Source organism: Calliphora vicina, chromosome 2 (assembly GCF_958450345.1).
Source record: "Calliphora vicina chromosome 2, idCalVici1.1, whole genome shotgun sequence".
NCBI classification, from domain to species: Eukaryota; Metazoa; Arthropoda; class Insecta; order Diptera; family Calliphoridae; genus Calliphora; species Calliphora vicina.
Genome location: NC_088781.1, coordinates 7,849,454 through 7,856,386, shown reverse-complemented (window position 1 = coordinate 7,856,386; position 6,933 = coordinate 7,849,454).

Below are 6,933 nucleotides of genomic sequence, written 5' to 3'. Positions count from 1 at the left end.
ATAAAAATATGCGATCTAAAATGTTGCCAACTGTACGTATACTTAATATTTATTAATAACATTAATTAATATTCCACATACGCACCCAAATATGTAATACGAACTACAAACTGGAAATTTAAAAACAAAAAAAAAACAGTCTCAAATACCAATTTTCGAAACCTATTTACAACAATTAACCATTCCCATACATGTCTTTTACCATCAGCCTAAGATTCACTTGACTATTAATAATTAGCAAGAAACTTTATTCCCCATTAAAAATCAGCTCAACACAAAAGAGTTCTTTCTTATTCTTGCACTTAACAGCAAAAAACTAAGAAAGTGAAATAAAAAAAAAACTCAAACAAAAAACAAAAGAACACAACCATAAAAGCTATAAAGCCTAGAAGATGCCAACAGCAAAAAAAGATTCGCAAGCAAATGATTTAGTAACTACATTAAAGGAAAGCAAAGGAGGCACACGAAAAATAGCTTGCAATAGCAAAATATTTGTTTTAATTTTATTTTATTTTTTTCAACGTTACCCCAAGAAACATAACACACATGCTTTACGACGACTAATAGTAGCAGCTATTGGGCCAAAAATTAAAGCAACACTGTGGTAGGCCAGAACAAAGTGAAATGAAAAAATAACTTTAAGCTTTAAATAATATATACAACAACAAAAACATTAAATGAAAAGAATTAAAATTTCCTTTTGTTTTCTTTTTTGTTTTTTTGGAGTATGTGTGAGTGTGAGTAAGCTGTACACTAAAACCTCGAAATTTATGAAGTGGAAAATTATGTTGTGGTTTCTAAAATAAAATAAAAAAGAAAAAACTCACAAAAAAGAGCAGCAATGAATGAATAAAAAAAAAGGAAACACAGAGAAAATTGTTTTATGCAGGCTTGTGTAACAACACATGCGGTAAATATTTAATTAATTTATAATGGGTATAAATTTCAAACGCACAACGTTTTTCAATCTTTTAAAATAATTTTTCAGATAAAATCATTAAACAAATTTGAAAATTGTGGTGATGTTTTTTCTATTATTCTTTGGCAATAAAAGACAATAGAATTATTTACAAAATAACAAGCAGTTGTTCTAAGTGATATTATTTCCTATTGAGGTACTTGTGTCACAAAAACAAATACATTACATAGACAGACCATCATCATTGGTCTTTGAAACTTGATTGTGGTTTAATGGTTATACAAAACTTTCAACTGTATACGATATTATGGGGAAGCTTGTAAGAATAAGGTCTACAGTTGTGTTTGAATAAATAGAAGAGAATTGATTTTAACTAGAAGCAAATTGGTTTCAACTGGAGAGGTAAAATGATGATATTTAGTTTTGTTTCTAAAAAATAGGTTCTTTCTCAAATTTTACAGGAGACACAAAACAAATTAAAATCCTTTGTTTTTAATATTTTTGAAATCTGTTAATATAGTTTTATTACTACGGTTATAAGATAAGTTATATAATTTAAAATAATAAAAAAGTGCCTTTCACCTCTTGATCACTCATATTTCCCATCAAAATTCGATTTTCATGAAGAAAATTCCAAAATATCTAAAATTGCTTATAATTTGTAAACTAAAGGTCCTAGAGCGAAAATAATGGAAATCTGTGATCACTCATATTTCTCACCAAAACTTGATTTTTGTAACGAAAATTCCAAAATATCTAAAATTGCTTTTAATTCTTCAAATAAAGGGCCTATAGCGAAAATAATGGAAATATGTAATCACTCACTCTAAAACTGCTTATAATGTGAAAACTAAAGGGCTAAGAATGAAAGTAATTGAAATCTGTGATCGCTCATATTCTCATCAAAATTCGATTTTTATTACGGAGATTAAAAAATATCTAAAATTGCTTATAATTCGTAAACTAAACTGCCTAGAGCAAAAATACTGGAAATCTGTGATTACTCATATTTCGCATCAAAATTCGATTTTCATGAAGAAAATTTTATCTAAAATTGTTTATAATTCGTAAACTAAGGGGCATAGAGCGAAAATAATGGAAATCTGTGATCACTCATATTTTCCATTAAAATTTGATTTTCATGAAGAAAGTTCCAAAATAACTAAAATTTCTTATTATTCGTAAACTAAAGGCCAGCTTATTGTTTCTTCCAAATATAGCGGAATGTACAATAGAAATTTCAAAGCGATCGGACCAAGTGGTTAGTCTTTTATAATGTACAAACAAACAAATAAACAGACAAATATTCAATGTTTAAAAACCGTTTTTTTAATACGCTTAAAATACGCTCTCCTTAAGAAGTTTGTAAGAATTTAAAATTTAAATTTTTCATAATTAAAATCGATTTAAATATAAGTGATCACAGATTGAGTTAATTTTCTCAAAAAAGCAATATTTACGAAATTATTAAAGATTTAAGATATTTGTGTTTTTTATACTAAAAATCGATTTTTAGTTTAAATATGACTGACCACAGATTGCGATTATTTTCTCAGAATTTTTTTTTGAATTTTCATACTAAAAATTTATTTTTGGATGAAATATGATTGATTGGTCACATCATTTTGTCGAAAACAGTATTTACAAAACCTCAAGGAAGGGGAATCTAACTGTATGATGTTATAGTTCGTATGACTCTCAGGAGGAATAAAACATTATATCACATGACTGTGAGAACCTTCCTTTACTGGTGTAGACGGTTTTCCAAGACAATTTGCTAGCAATCTTAACAATTCTTAAGGAAGCATTTTGACACTTTTGAAATAATCAGCAAATACTCTATTAAAATATTAAAAATGCATATTTTAAAGGTTGCAGTGTTATGGGTTATCGTGAAAACCGATTTTATATTGGCGGACTTCGAATTTTAGTTTTTGGTCACAAATTTATTAAGTTTGTTAGTAATCTATTTGAACATTTTTAATTTAGGATTGTTTCTGCCTTTCACTGCAGTTTGCATATTTTGTACCCACCACTGCAACTCAGTCTTAGTTTATTAGACCTTTTTTAAGGATTTTATTTTCTTATTTCATTAACAAATTTGTGTCCTTATGCCAGAGGATATTTGTAGCAAAGTTTTTTGTTGTTTGTTGAAAAATTCTGTGTTTTCAAAAAAAGAATTATAAAAAAATAAAGAAAATACTAAATAAAACAACAAGAAGTTGATGGCAATAAACCTCTTATTGTGATGTTTCGTTATATTCTTACTTTTTTTTACTTTCCAACTCATTGTTTGGCCATTGTCGAAGCTGTCGTTCACTAATGTAATACAAAAAATTGTAAACCGAACTCATTGAGTGTCATCAGCAAAAAGCAACAAAAACATTAAACGAAAAAGAACCCAATTTGAACAACCGCAAAAAAACCTTTAAAAATTAAACAACAACATCGCCATAAAACCCCAAAAACAGAAACCAAGTACAACAAGAAAAAAAGAAGAGTTTGAAAAGAAACCTCTTTAGTGGAAAAAAAGTGTTAAAAATAAACTTATGCTACCGTAACACCAAACAAAATGGTTCTACTCTTTGCTCCCTAGCTTCATCATTTTTAGCCAAAGCTGCCTTGATGTTTTCTTTTTTTACCCGAATAAAAAAAAATTGTCTTCGGGCAACAATTGTCATTTAAGTGTCCTTATGTTGTTGTCATGTTTATTTTTCTTAAGTTTATTTATTTTTATAAACAGCTTGTTGTTGTTTGTAAGCAAAATTTAAAGAAGAACAAAAAAACAACAACAGAGAACTGGCACAAGGACATGGCTACTACTACAACAACCAACATACATAAAACAACCTTTTTTTCATTTGATTTTTCTCACTTTCCCTCTCTATCTCTCTCTGTCACTCTTCATGCTGTTATTTTACATTATTTTCTTGCTCATTTATGATGTTGTTGTCTTTCTTGTTTTCCTTTTGCTGTTCTTTTAATTTTTGATATTTTCGTTGTTCTTTTTTTTTATTGTGTTAAAGATTATTGCCACCATGATGTCCAAATTAAAATTATTTCACAACTAACTTTTTTACTCCTTTGTTTTATGAGGATAATTGGCTTATTTTACGATGGTATTTTCAAGTGACAGCCCATTGTGTTGAACGATTGTTAATTTCGAATTTGATTTATTTAGTTTTTATTTTCTACAGCTACAACAGGTATATTTGCCGTAATTACAGGGTAATGTCCACTTTTTCTGCCTGTTCGTTAGAGAAACATTTTGGGAAGCCCATAGAAAAGTGATTTTTATAGAGATTCATTAAATAAGTATTATTGGATTTTTTTGGATGAATTCATAAAAGTATTTGATGGCAGTAATAAATTGCTTGTATTTAATTTATTTTTAAGGAATATGCGGTTTTATTTTTAATTTTACTTTTATTTGTGGATAAATTTTAGTGTATTGGATTGCTTAGAAATAAAAATAAATAAGATAAGGAATACCATTTTTATTCAAATACCCATTTTTATTATTTTGCATAGTAAAAATCTATTTTTGGTGATCACAGATTGAACTTATTTTCCCATAATACGCTCTATTTACAAAGTTTTAAATTGTTTTATTATAAAAAGGGCCCATTTTGAAAAAAAAAGTAAAAAATATTTTTGATTTAAAAAAAAAAAATCAAAAATATTTTATTAAATTTTTTTAATTTTTTTTTTCGAAAGATTGCATAAATAGCTATCTAAACTATTTGGGACACATTTTGCTAAGAACAATAGGTAATAAGTTATATGGATAAAAAAACACCTGTTTGGCCAAAATGTCAAATTTTGACCTCCTATAACTCAGAGAGTTCTTGACCGATCTTGTTGAAAAATGGTGTCCGAATTACTATCCAATAGAACTAACATTGGTGCAAATTTTATCGCGATCGGAAGACATCGATTTCAAAAGTTGGTTCACTTGACGTGAAATGCCCCATATATATTATACTTTTCGAAGTTTACTTCAATAATATCTCAATGAAGAAATTGATGCTAGAAAATTTGGAGATTATTCGAAGGAAACTGCACGAATATATAGGGGGATTGAAATTTATCTTCGGGATGAAATTTCCACCAAGGTTAGACCTATAGGATAGTAATTTCAACAAGATCGGTCAAGAACTCTCGGTGTTAGAGGGGGTCAAAATTTGACATGTGATTTTTCTCATCCATGTAACTTATTACTTATTGTTCTTAGCAAAATGTGACCCAAATATTTTAGATAACTATTTCTTCAATCTTTCGAAAAAATTTTTAAAATAAAATTAAAAATGTTTAATATTTTTTTCCGAAATCAAAAACTCTTTTGACTTTTTTTTCAAAATGGGCCCTTTTTTTCTTAAAATAAAGCTTAGATATTTTCCTTAAGGATCAAAACATGCAATTTTTGACTTTTTTTGGAAAATCAAAAAATTGTTGACTTTTTTTTCAACAGAAAGCTCAGATATTTTCCTTGATGACGTATTTAGTCACTTAGTGGGATGCGAGTGGGATATCTATCAAAATAAATGTTTTGTAACTCAAAATATGAAATTTTTGACTTTTTTTTTTGCAAAATCTAACTTTTTTTAAAATGGGTCCTCTTTTTAAAAAATTTGTTTACTCAAATGAAAGCTTAGGTCCATTCCTTTAAGATCTTTTTGGTCTCTTAGTGGGATGCGAGTAGTATAAATATTTTGTAACTCAAGACATAAAATTTTTGTGTTAAAACATTTATTTTGATACTATCCCACTCGCATTCCACTAAGAGACCAAAAAGCTCTTAAAGGAATGGACCTAAGCTTTCATTTGAAGACATCGATATTAAAAGTTGGTTGTCTTGACGTGAAATCCCCCATACAACTAAATATCCATGGAGAAATATGTATGCAGTTCACAAAATCATATTTCATGGAGAAGATGTCATTAGGCATCATTTAGTAACACTTGAAGATCTATCAGAGGAAGCCCAAGAAAAAAGGAATAGGGATTACAGATATTATAGAGAGCACAATAATACCAGAAAAATATCACGAATTCTACAAATTAAGATATATTTAATATATTACTGGCAACGCTCAATGCTCATCTCTAACATACGAAGTCAATGGAAGGCAGAATATCGGGTCTTTGATGAAGAAGCAAAAGGGCTGCTAGAGAACAGAAATAATATTGAACTAATATGGAATAATTGAAATAATTATAATTTTCTCTTATTGTTATTTAAATAAAAAACAAAATAAACATAAAAAAAATCTTAATTTTTTGGTCCAAAAACAACCGATTCTAGAGAAACCTATTCTAGTTAATAAAGTGGGAACCTGTTCACAAAATTATCCTGTGTATTATTATTTTGTTTTTTTTTCAGCTTATAACTTTGTTTATAAGTAAAGCTGATTCAAAAAAAAAACAAAAAATTCGTATTTTCATAATAAATGCTATAAAAAATAAAAGTTCAACTTTAGCCTAAAATTTCTTAACAACAGCTGAATCGATTAGAACAGGGATGGCAAATGAAATTTAAAAATTGTACCAATCAGCATCAGAAATTGTACTTTTTCCACTGTGAAATTCCTGTGAAATTTCTAACTTTTTTTAAAGTTACAATAAACAAATGAACAGTTGTAATGAATAAATTTGAATCGATTCCATTACATCCATTCATTCTTTTGGTTCTAGCAACAGATATTCAGTTGATAATGAAGCATCGTAGTTTAAATTATCAAATTTTTGTAACCCATTTAACATTTTTTAGCCACAGCAGAAAAATTCTGTCATTAAGAATTACAAATTCTATGGATATTCATATTCAACAGAAAATAATGGCAATAATAATGGCTTAAATTTGTTAATATACTTTTTGGTTTGAAAAACGCTAAAAATTACGTGTGGCAAGACTAGTCAAATGCCGCTATTTCTTCTTTATTTCAAAAACTCATAAGTATAATTTTAAATATTTTGATATAATTGATAGAGAACATAAATTGGTAAATTGGTTT